The 12,468-nt window shown below is 49.5% G+C and overlaps 1 pseudogene across 1 annotated transcript in view; it reads right to left on the bottom strand.

Moving 5' to 3' along the window:
• Nucleotides 1-312: 312 nt before the first annotated feature.
• LOC118936627 (protein FAM53B-like) overlaps nucleotides 313-12,468 on the bottom strand; it is a 45,840-nt pseudogene continuing 33,684 nt past the window's right edge. The window contains exons 3-5 of the transcript XR_016493798.1: nucleotides 11,420-11,477; nucleotides 2,886-3,727; nucleotides 313-2,486 (exon numbers count right to left, since the gene is read on the bottom strand). The product of XR_016493798.1 is annotated as a protein FAM53B-like (transcript). The remainder of the gene's footprint in view (nucleotides 2,487-2,885; nucleotides 3,728-11,419; nucleotides 11,478-12,468) is intronic.

The raw sequence follows: 12,468 nt of genomic DNA, 5'->3' as shown, positions 1-12,468 counted from the left end.
CTCCATCGCCGTCCTCACGTCCCTGTTAACGTACTGTGGGAGGAATCGGTGTTGAGAAACAACCCAATCCCAGACGGGCCCCTAGCGCCCTACGCCCTCTGAGTGGATTTGATTGGTATAAGCAATAGGGTGAAACTTCCCCCTAGCCTATCAGAGGGAAAGGGGGGTGGGGAACTACGACCATATTGATTGACCTAATAATTATAAATAATTTATTGATTGACACTGGTCAAATCATCTCAGATCCCCACGTGCGTCAGGTTTAGGTGATCGATTGGGACGACATCCACTAGTCCAAGTGCAGATAATTAATACAAACTAGCTGTGTGTTCTGTTCATACCCAGTACAAACCAGCTGTTTATTCTGTTCATACCCAGTACAAACCAGCTGTGTGTCCTGTTCATACCCAGTACAAACCAGCTGTGTGTCCTGTTCATACCCAGTACAAACCAGCTGTGTGTTCTGTTCATACCCAGTACAAACCAGCTGTGTGTTCTGTTCATACCCAGTACATCATTATACAAACCAGCTGTTTATTCTGTTCGTACCCAGTACATCATTATACAAACCAGCTGTGTTCTGTTCATTCCCAGTACATCGTTATACAAACCAGCTGTTTATTCTGTTCGTACCCAGTACATCATTATACAAACCAGCTGTTTATTCTGTTCATACCCAGTACAAACCAGCTGTGTGTTCTGTTCGTACCCAGTACATCGTTATACAAACCAGCTGTGTGTTCTGTTCATACCCAGTACATCGTTATACAAACCAGCTGTGTGTTCTGTTCATACCCAGTACATCGTTATACAAACCAGCTGTGTGTTCTGTTCATACCCAGTACATCGTTATACAAACCAGCTGTGTGTTCTGTTCGTACCCAGTACATCGTTATACAAACCAGCTGTGTGTTCTGTTCGTACCCAGTACATCGTTATACAAACCAGCTGTGTGTTCTGTTCATCACCAGTACAAACCAGCTGTGTGTTCTGTTCATCACCAGTACATCGTTATACAAACCAGCTGTGTGTTCTGTTCATCACCAGTACAAACCAGCTGTGTGTTCTGTTCATCACCAGTACAAACCAGCTGTGTGTTCTGTTCATACCCAGTACATCGTTATAGATAAGGCATTCAGGCTAAGAGAGAAATGGTGATAGCCCAGACAGACAACAGACCCTCCTTCACCTTTCACTCCCAGGGTTTAGTCAGAGCAGGAGCCTGGTCTCTTCTCATGGACTACTGTAGTCTACAGGGTTTAGTCAGAGCAGGAGTCTGGTCTCTTCACATGGACTACTGTAGTCTACAGGGTTTAGTCAGAGCAGGAGTCTGGTCTCTTCACATGGACTACTGTACTCTACAGGGTTTAGTCAGAGCAGGAGTCTGGTCTCTTCACATGGACTACTGTAGTCTACAGGGTTTAGTCAGAGCAGGAGCCTGGTCTCTTCACATGGACTACTGTAGTCTATAGGGTTTAGTCAGAGCAGGAACCTGGCCTGGTCTCTTCACATGGACTACTGTAGTCTACAGGGTTTAGTCAGAGCAGGAGCCTGGTCTCTTCACATGGACTACTGTACTCTACTTGTCTTTGTCCTTTAAGCCTGTCAGCAGGGTTTACCTACTGTACCACCCAACTCCTCTTTCCCTTCACAGTCCCATTCCCCTGAGGGTGGTGAGTATAGTTCAGGGTCATGTTCATTCAGTCCCATTCCCCTGAGGGTGGTAAGAATAGTTCAGGGTCATTCCCCTGAGGGTGGTAAGAATAGTTCAGGGTCATTCCCCTAAGGGTGGTAAGTATAGTTCAGGGTCATGTTCATTCAGTCCCATTCCCCTGAGGGTGGTAAGAATAGTTCAGGGTCATTCCCCTGAGGGTGGTAAGAATAGTTCAGGGTCATTCCCCTGAGGGTGGTAAGTATAGTTCAGGGTCATGTTCATTCAGTCCCATTCCCCTGAGGGTGGTAAGAATAGTTCAGGGTCATTCCCCTGAGGGTGGTAAGTATAGTTCAGGGTCATGTTCATTCGGGAACATGAGAAAAAAAATGCATTAACATTTTGCAGCATTTCTCATTGGACATATCCAGGTTCTCTCTCCTCGTTTCAGTCTGTTTTGTTCCGTTTGGTGCCTTATGAAAACGACCCGGGTTCAGTTCCTCTCGATCTGATCGATGTCCAGATCTCCTCCCAGCTGATACACATCCTTCCTGGTGCCAGTGGCTGCCCCTTCGGTCACGTCGTCGCAGACCGGGGAGCTCAGCCAATCCAGCTCCTCGATGGAGCTGGCTAGATCCTCCTCCCTAGAGACACTTGTGACAACTCCGCTATCTTTGGAGCTGGAGGTTGGCTCGTCCAATCCCTGATTGCCTGCAGAGGTAAAGTCAGTCTCACATTGGTCAGTGGTCCTCAGAGGGGGCGGGCCCTGGGTTGATTGATAGCTGTCGTCCCCAGTGATCCCAGGGCAGCTGAGGCTTTGGAAATTCCGAAGTTTCTGTGGATAGAAAAAATATATTTTTTTATATGAATTTGTTATGAATATTTATTTGGTCACACAGGAAAAAGAAACTAAAGCAAACCGTGACTGGACTGGGATAGAGAGGAGAGAGAACTACACAACATGCAGGATCCTGAACAGACATAGTCAGTCAGACCCCATGAACAGCATTGGCAGTTACTCTACAGTTGGTTTCCATGGAGATGCAATATTTCGCTGGCTTGACGGGACACTATTGGACTTGTTCAATAATAGCGGTTGAAGAAACACACAACTTGACCTTTTTAAATTGTTTGCTTTACCCAACAGTGCAGGAAAGATTTGAGCTAGCTATAGCAGACCAGATCCTCCTGAATTACAACACAGGTAAACCCATTATATTCGTCCCCTTCGAACCTGTGTCATCTTGGTCAGGTCCAGAGAAGGCCTCTGTTTGTGTGAGTCGGCTGGTCTCCTCCGCTTCATACCCATCTTCTTGTCGCTGAGGACGCAGGGCTGAGAGCGACTCCGGGCCAGCCCCCCCTGCCCAGCACGGCGCTTCATCTCTGGGGTGGAGTCTGGGGAGCTCAGGGGCGACGCCGGCACTCCCTGGATCTCTGGGAGGCAGATCTGTTCATGAGAGAGGTAGAGGAAGGGCCTGGGGGGCTCTGAGGACCGGGAGGAGTAAGAGGGAGGGGCTAAACCGCTGAAATAGGAAGGGCAGGAGGTGAAGCCAGTGAGATCCAGGGAGAGGGTGTTGGAGCGAGCTGGCAGGCTGAAGCTGAAGCTACGCTGCATGGCAGGGAACCCTAGCTGCTGAGAGCGTGTCCCTCCTCCTGATGCAAATCCTCTCTGGACACTTCCTCCGCTGTGGGATCGCCTCTTCGCCACAGCCGTCCACACCCCGGACCCCTGGGGCCTCCAGGTCGACGACCGGCCTCCCAGGTCCTCTGAGCAGGAGACGGAGCGGCACTGGCGTTTGGAGGGTGGAGCGGTGGAGGTTGAGGAGGCTACGGCGGCTGACGTCTCACCCAGGCTCAGGTCCTGTAGCAGGCTGGTGATGGGGATGGAGGTGATGCTGGTGGGACCCAGTCCTGCGTCTCTGACTGGGCTCGGGTAGTAGTGGGGGGGTAGAACCTCGGAGGGCAGGACATCCCACAGGTTCTCCAGGCAACAGGACTCCACTGAGGCTCTCTGGTGATGCAGCGCTCCACAACACCCCCGGCCCAGACCCACATCACCCCACCTGCTGCCGGTCTCTGCAACACAACATGGTAATAGTCAGGGGGGGGGACATATAGCCTACAACATGGTAATAGTCAGGGGGGGGGGGGGGGGGACATATAGCCTACAACATGGTAATAGTCAGGGGAGGACATATAGCCTACAACACGGTAATAGTCAGGGGGGGGGGACATATAGCCTACAACACGGTAATAGTCAGGGGGGGACATATAGCCTACAACATGGTAATAGTCAGGGGGGGCATATAGCCTACAACATGGTAATAGTCAGGGGGGGGGACATATAGCCTACAACATGGTAATAGTCAGGGGGGGGGACATATAGCCTACAACATGGTAATAGTCAGGGGGGGGGGACATATAGCCTACAACACGGTAATAGTCAGGGGAGGACATATAGCCTACAACACGGTAATAGTCAGGGGGGGGGGACATATAGCCTACAACATGGTAATAGTCAGGGGGGGACATATAGCCTACAACATGGTAATAGTCAGGGGGGGGGGACATATAGACTACAACACGGTAATAGTCAGGGGGGGGGGACATATAGCCTACAACATGGTAATAGTCAGGGGGGGGACATATAGCCTACAACATGGTAATAGTCAGGGGGGGGGACATATAGCCTACAACATGGTAATAGTCAGGGGGGGGGGGGGCATATAGCCTACAACATGGTAATAGTCAGGGGGGGACATATAGCCTACAACATGGTAATAGTCAGGGGGGGACATATAGCCTACAACATGGTAATAGTCAGGGGAGGACATATAGCCTACAACATGGTAATAGTCAGGGGGGGGGGGGGACATATAGCCTACAACATGGTAATAGTCAGGGGGGGGGGACATATAGCCTACAACACGGTAATAGTCAGGGGAGGGGGGCATATAGACTACAACATGGTAATAGTCAGGGGAGGGGGGCATATAGACTACAACATGGTAATAGTCAGGGGGGGGGACATATAGCCTACAACATGGTAATAGTCAGGGGGGGGGGGGGGGGGACATATAGCCTACAACATGGTAATAGTCAGGGGAGGACATATAGCCTACAACACGGTAATAGTCAGGGGGGGGGGACATATAGCCTACAACACGGTAATAGTCAGGGGGGGACATATAGCCTACAACATGGTAATAGTCAGGGGGGGCATATAGCCTACAACATGGTAATAGTCAGGGGGGGGGGACATATAGCCTACAACATGGTAATAGTCAGGGGGGGGGACATATAGCCTACAACATGGTAATAGTCAGGGGGGGGGGACATATAGCCTACAACACGGTAATAGTCAGGGGAGGACATATAGCCTACAACACGGTAATAGTCAGGGGGGGGGGACATATAGCCTACAACATGGTAATAGTCAGGGGGGGACATATAGCCTACAACATGGTAATAGTCAGGGGGGGGGGACATATAGACTACAACACGGTAATAGTCAGGGGGGGGGGACATATAGCCTACAACATGGTAATAGTCAGGGGGGGGACATATAGCCTACAACATGGTAATAGTCAGGGGGGGGGGACATATAGCCTACAACATGGTAATAGTCAGGGGGGGGGGGGGCATATAGCCTACAACATGGTAATAGTCAGGGGGGGACATATAGCCTACAACATGGTAATAGTCAGGGGGGGACATATAGCCTACAACATGGTAATAGTCAGGGGAGGACATATAGCCTACAACATGGTAATAGTCAGGGGGGGGGGGGGACATATAGCCTACAACATGGTAATAGTCAGGGGGGGGGGACATATAGCCTACAACACGGTAATAGTCAGGGGAGGGGGGCATATAGACTACAACATGGTAATAGTCAGGGGAGGGGGGCATATAGACTACAACATGGTAATAGTCAGGGGGGGGGGACATATAGACTACAACATGGTAATAGTCAGGGGAGGGGGGCATATAGCCTACAACATGGTAATAGTCAGGGGGGGGGGACATATAGACTACAACATGGTAATAGTCAGGGGGGGGGGGCATATAGCCTACAACACGGTAATAGTCAGGGGGGGACATATAGCCTACAACACGGTAATAGTCAGGGGGGGACATATAGCCTACAACATGGTAATAGTCAGGGGAGGACATATAGCCTACAACATGGTAATAGTCAGGGGGGGGGGACATATAGCCTACAACACGGTAATAGTCAGGGGGGGGGGACATATAGCCTACAACACGGTAATAGTCAGGGGGGGACATATAGCCTACAACATGGTAATAGTCAGGGGAGGACATATAGCCTACAACATGGTAATAGTCAGGGGGGGGACATATAGCCTACAACATGGTAATAGTCAGGGGGGGGGACATATAGCCTACAACATGGTAATAGTCAGGGGGGGGGACATATAGCCTACAACATGGTAATAGTCAGGGGGGGGGACATATAGCCTACAACATGGTAATAGTCAGGGGAGGACATATAGCCTACAACATGGTAATAGTCAGGGGAGGACATATAGACTACAACATGGTAATAGTCAGGGGAGGACATATAGACTACAACATGGTAATAGTCAGGGGAGGACATATAGCCTACAACATGGTAATAGTCAGGGGAGGACATATAGCCTACAACATGGTAATAGTCAGGGGGGGGACATATAGCCTACAACACGGTAATAGTCAGGGGGGGACATATAGCCTACAACATGGTAATAGTCAGGGGGGGCATATAGCCTACAACATGGTAATAGTCAGGGGGGGGGGACATATAGCCTACAACATGGTAATAGTCAGGGGGGGGGGACATATAGCCTACAACACGGTAATAGTCAGGGGAGGACATATAGCCTACAACACGGTAATAGTCAGGGGGGGGGGACATATAGCCTACAACATGGTAATAGTCAGGGGGGGACATATAGCCTACAACATGGTAATAGTCAGGGGGGGGGGACATATAGACTACAACACGGTAATAGTCAGGGGGGGGGGACATATAGCCTACAACATGGTAATAGTCAGGGGGGGGACATATAGCCTACAACATGGTAATAGTCAGGGGGGGGGACATATAGCCTACAACATGGTAATAGTCAGGGGGGGGGGGGGCATATAGCCTACAACATGGTAATAGTCAGGGGGGGACATATAGCCTACAACATGGTAATAGTCAGGGGGGGACATATAGCCTACAACATGGTAATAGTCAGGGGAGGACATATAGCCTACAACATGGTAATAGTCAGGGGGGGGGGGGGACATATAGCCTACAACATGGTAATAGTCAGGGGGGGGGGACATATAGCCTACAACACGGTAATAGTCAGGGGAGGGGGGCATATAGACTACAACATGGTAATAGTCAGGGGAGGGGGGCATATAGACTACAACATGGTAATAGTCAGGGGGGGGGGACATATAGACTACAACATGGTAATAGTCAGGGGAGGGGGGCATATAGCCTACAACATGGTAATAGTCAGGGGGGGGGGACATATAGACTACAACATGGTAATAGTCAGGGGGGGGGGGCATATAGCCTACAACACGGTAATAGTCAGGGGGGGGGGGGACATATAGCCTACAACACGGTAATAGTCAGGGGAGGACATATAGCCTACAACATGGTAATAGTCAGGGGGGGGACATATAGCCTACAACATGGTAATAGTCAGGGGGGGGGGGCATATAGCCTACAACATGGTAATAGTCAGGGGGGGGACATATAGCCTACAACACGGTAATAGTCAGGGGAGGACATATAGCCTACAACACGGTAATAGTCAGGGGGGGACATATAGCCTACAACATGGTAATAGTCAGGGGGGGGGGGCATATAGCCTACAACATGGTAATAGTCAGGGGAGGACATATAGCCTACAACACGGTAATAGTCAGGGGAGGACATATAGCCTACAACACGGTAATAGTCAGGGGGGGGACATATAGCCTACAACACGGTAATAGTCAGGGGGGGGGGACATATAGCCTACAACATGGTAATAGTCAGGGGGGGGGGGCATATAGCCTACAACATGGTAATAGTCAGGGGAGGACATATAGCCTACAACATGGTAATAGTCAGGGGAGGACATATAGCCTACAACACGGTAATAGTCAGGGGGGGGGGGGGACATATAGCCTACAACACGGTAATAGTCAGGGGGGGGACATATAGCCTACAACATGGTAATAGTCAGGGGGGGGGGACATATAGCCTACAACACGGTAATAGTCAGGGGGGGGGGAGGACATATAGCCTACAACATGGTAATAGTCAGGGGGGGGACATATAGCCTACAACATGGTAATAGTCAGGGGGGGGGGACATATAGCCTACAACATGGTAATAGTCAGGGGGGGACATATAGCCTACAACATGGTAATAGTCAGGGGGGGGGGACATATAGCCTACAACATGGTAATAGTCAGGGGGGGACATATAGCCTACAACATGGTAATAGTCAGGGGGGGGGGACATATAGCCTACAACATGGTAATAGTCAGGGGGGGGGGACATATAGCCTACAACACGGTAATAGTCAGGGGGGGGGGACATATAGCCTACAACACGGTAATAGTCAGGGGGGGACATATAGCCTACAACATGGTAATAGTCAGGGGAGGACATATAGCCTACAACATGGTAATAGTCAGGGGGGGGACATATAGCCTACAACATGGTAATAGTCAGGGGGGGGGACATATAGCCTACAACATGGTAATAGTCAGGGGAGGACATATAGACTACAACATGGTAATAGTCAGGGGAGGACATATAGCCTACAACATGGTAATAGTCAGGGGGGGGACATATAGCCTACAACATGGTAATAGTCAGGGGGGGGGGACATATAGACTACAACATGGTAATAGTCAGGGGGGGGGACATATAGCCTACAACATGGTAATAGTCAGGGGAGGACATATAGCCTACAACATGGTAATAGTCAGGGGGGGACATATAGCCTACAACACGGTAATAGTCAGGGGAGGACATATAGCCTACAACATGGTAATAGTCAGGGGGGGGGGACATATAGCCTACAACATGGTAATAGTCAGGGGGGGGGGCATATAGCCTACAACATGGTAATAGTCAGGGGGGGGGACATATAGCCTACAACATGGTAATAGTCAGGGGAGGACATATAGCCTACAACACGGTAATAGTCAGGGGGGGGGGACATATAGCCTACAACACGGTAATAGTCAGGGGGGGGGGACATATAGCCTACAACATGGTAATAGTCAGGGGGGGAGGACATATAGCCTACAACACGGTAATAGTCAGGGGGGGGGGACATATAGCCTACAACATGGTAATAGTCAGGGGGGGGACATATAGCCTACAACATGGTAATAGTCAGGGGGGGGGGACATATAGCCTACAACATGGTAATAGTCAGGGGGGGGGACATATAGCCTACAACATGGTAATAGTCAGGGGGGGGGGGGGCATATAGCCTACAACATGGTAATAGTCAGGGGGGGGGGGCATATAGCCTACAACATGGTAATAGTCAGGGGGGACATATAGCCTACAACATGGTAATAGTCAGGGGGGGGGGACATATAGCCTACAACATGGTAATAGTCAGGGGGGGAGGACATATAGCCTACAACACGGTAATAGTCAGGGGGGGGGGACATATAGCCTACAACATGGTAATAGTCAGGGGGGGGGGGCATATAGCCTACAACATGGTAATAGTCAGGGGGGGGGGGGCATATAGCCTACAACATGGTAATAGTCAGGGGGGACATATAGCCTACAACATGGTAATAGTCAGGGGGGAGGGGGGGACATATAGCCTACAACATGGTAATAGTCAGGGGGGGACATATAGCCTACAACATGGTAATAGTCAGGGGGGAGGGGGGGACATATAGCCTACAACATGGTAATAGTCAGGGGGGGACATATAGCCTACAACATGGTAATAGTCAGGGGGGAGGGGGGGACATATAGACTACAATACAACATGGTAATAGTCACCCATAGGGCGGCGCACAATCGGCCCAGTGTCGTCCGGGTTTGGCCATCATTATAAATACGAATTTGTTCTTATCTGACTTGCCTAGTTAAATAAAAAAGGTTCAATCTTTTTAACATTTTTTAAATTACAAAAAAATAATCTATCAAGGAAAGTTAGCCTGGTAGAAGTTAGCCTACTGGAAGCTAACGGTAATAGTGTTGTAGCCTGTGGGGACATTGTTCTGTGAACATTAATGAACAGTTTCAACAGGTCTACATGCCGTTTTACATGCGTGTCAACATCTGTGCAGCGCGAGCGGGGAACTAACAACGCAGCCAGACAGCTCTAGCAATGAATGAGGAAGTGCATACGGACTGGATCTGAAAATGGCCGCTGTGAAACCAGTGGGATGAACAAAACCCAGTCGGTGAATCAAAACCTAACAGCTAAATTGGAAAGATTGGTTTTACGTGGCTGTTATATGTATTTCCTATGGATCCCCATTAGTTCCTGGTGTTTCCTATGGATCCCCATTAGTTCCTGGTGTTTCCTATGGATCCCCATTAGTTCCTGGTGTTTCCTATGGATCCCCATTAGTTCCTGGTGTTTCCTATGGATCCCCATTAGTTCCTGGTGTTTCCTATGTGTAACGGATGTGAAACGGCTAGCTTAGTTAGCGTGGGCGCTAAATAGCGTTTCAATCGGTGATGTCACTTGCTCTGAGACCTTGAAGTAGTAGTTCCCCTTGCTCTGCAAGGGCCGCGGCTTTTGTGGAGCGATGGGTAACGATGCTTCGTAGGTGTCAGTTGTTGATGTGTGCAGAAGGTCCCTGGTTCGCGCCCGGGTATGGGCGAGGGGACGGTCTAAACTTATACTGTTACATATGGATCCCCATTAGTTCCTGGTGTTTCCTATGGATCCCCATTAGTTCCTGGGGTTTATTATGGATCCCCATTAGTTCCTTTGGTTTATTATGGATCCCTATTAGTTGCAAGGCAGCAGCTACTCTTCCTGGGGTTTATTATGGATCCATATTAGCTGCAAGGCAGCAGCTACTCTTCCTGGGGTTTATTATGGATCCCTATTAGTTCCTGGGGTTTATTATGGATCCCTATTAGCTGCAAGGCAGCAGCTACTCTTCCTGGGGTTTATTATGGATCCCTATTAGTTCCTGGGGTTTATTATGGATCCCTATTAGTTCCTGGGGTTTATTATGGATCCCTATTAGCTGCAAGGCAGCAGCTACTCTTCCTGGGGTTTATTATGGATCCCCATTAGTTCCTGGGGTTTCCTATGGATCCCCATTAGTTCCTGGGGTTTCCTATGGATCCCCATTAGTTCCTGGGGTTTCCTATGGATCCCCATTAGTTCCTGGGGTTTCCTATGGATCCCCATTAGTTCCTGGGGTTTCCTATGGATCCCCATTAGTTCCTGGGGTTTCCTATGGATCCCCATTAGTTCCTGGGGTTTCCTATGGATCCCCATTAGTTCCTGGGGTTTCCTATGGATCCCCATTAGTTCCTGGGGTTTACTATGGATCCCCATTAGTTCCTGGGGTTTACTATGGATCCCCATTAGTTCCTGGGGTTTACTATGGATCCCCATTAGTTCCTGCCATGGCAGCAGCTACTCTTAATTCCAACTGAATCCATTATTAGGCTAAATTCAGAGCTGTTATTTGGTCTCGGGTAAATCAGAAACATCTCATCCTAGGTAAGCCAGCCACTCCTACAGCCATTATATCCACACTCACCCATGACTCCACAAGAGAAGAGTGCTGTCCCCTGAAGGCTCATGGTCTCTGCCTTGATCTGTGGAAACACAAGCCATCACATTAGGAAACAACACCTGCCTTTGGGTTGGAAAGCCCCTCCGCCAAGTCACCTCACTACTGGAGCTTAACGTTCTGTCACCAAGTCACCTCACCACTGGAGCTTAACGTTCTGTTACCAAGTCACCTCACCACTGGAGCTTAACGTTCTGTCACCAAGTCACCTCACCACTGGAGCTTAACGTTCTGTCACCAAGTCACCTCACCACTGGAGCTTAACGTTCTGTCACCAAGTCACCTCACCACTGGGGCTTAACGTTCTGTCACCAAGTCACCTCAACACTGGAGCTTAACGTTCTGTCACCAAGTCACCTCACCACTGGGGCTTAACGTTCTGTCACCAAGTCACCTCAACACTGGAGCTTAACGTTCTGTCACCAAGTCACCTCAACACTGGAGCTCAACGTTCTGTCACCAAGTCACCTCCCCTCAACACTGTAGCTTAACGTTCTGTCACCAAGTCACCTCCCCTCAACACTGTAGCTTAACGTTCTGTCACCAAGTCACCTCAACACTGGAGCTTAACGTTCTGTCACCAAGTCACCTCCCCACTGGAGCTTAACGTTCTGTCACCAAGTCACCTCACCACTGGAGCTTAACGTTCTGTCACCAAGTCACCTCACCACTGGAGCTTAACGTTCTGTCACCAAGTCACCGCAACACTGGAGCTTAACGTTCTGTCACCAAGTCACCTCAACACTGGAGCTTAACGTTCTGTCACCAAGTCACCTCACCACTGGAGCTTAACGTTCTGTCACCAAGTCACCTCAACACTGGAGCTTAACGTTCTGTCACCAAGTCACCTCAACACTGGAGCTTAACGTTCTGTCACCTAGTCACCTCAACACTGGAGCTTAACGTTCTGTCACCAAGTCACCTCAACACTGGAGCTTAACGTTCTGTCACCTAGTCACCTCAACACTGGAGCTTAACGTTCTGTCACCAAGTCACCTCAACACTGGAGCTTAACG

The sequence above is a fragment of the Oncorhynchus mykiss genome, unplaced genomic scaffold (assembly GCF_057628025.1).
Source record: "Oncorhynchus mykiss isolate SJ-2025 unplaced genomic scaffold, ASM5762802v1 scaffold103, whole genome shotgun sequence".
In the NCBI taxonomy this organism is placed as follows: domain Eukaryota; kingdom Metazoa; phylum Chordata; class Actinopteri; order Salmoniformes; family Salmonidae; genus Oncorhynchus; species Oncorhynchus mykiss.
Note: the sequence above shows the minus strand (reverse complement) of the source record. Positions and strands in the feature narration are given on the sequence as shown.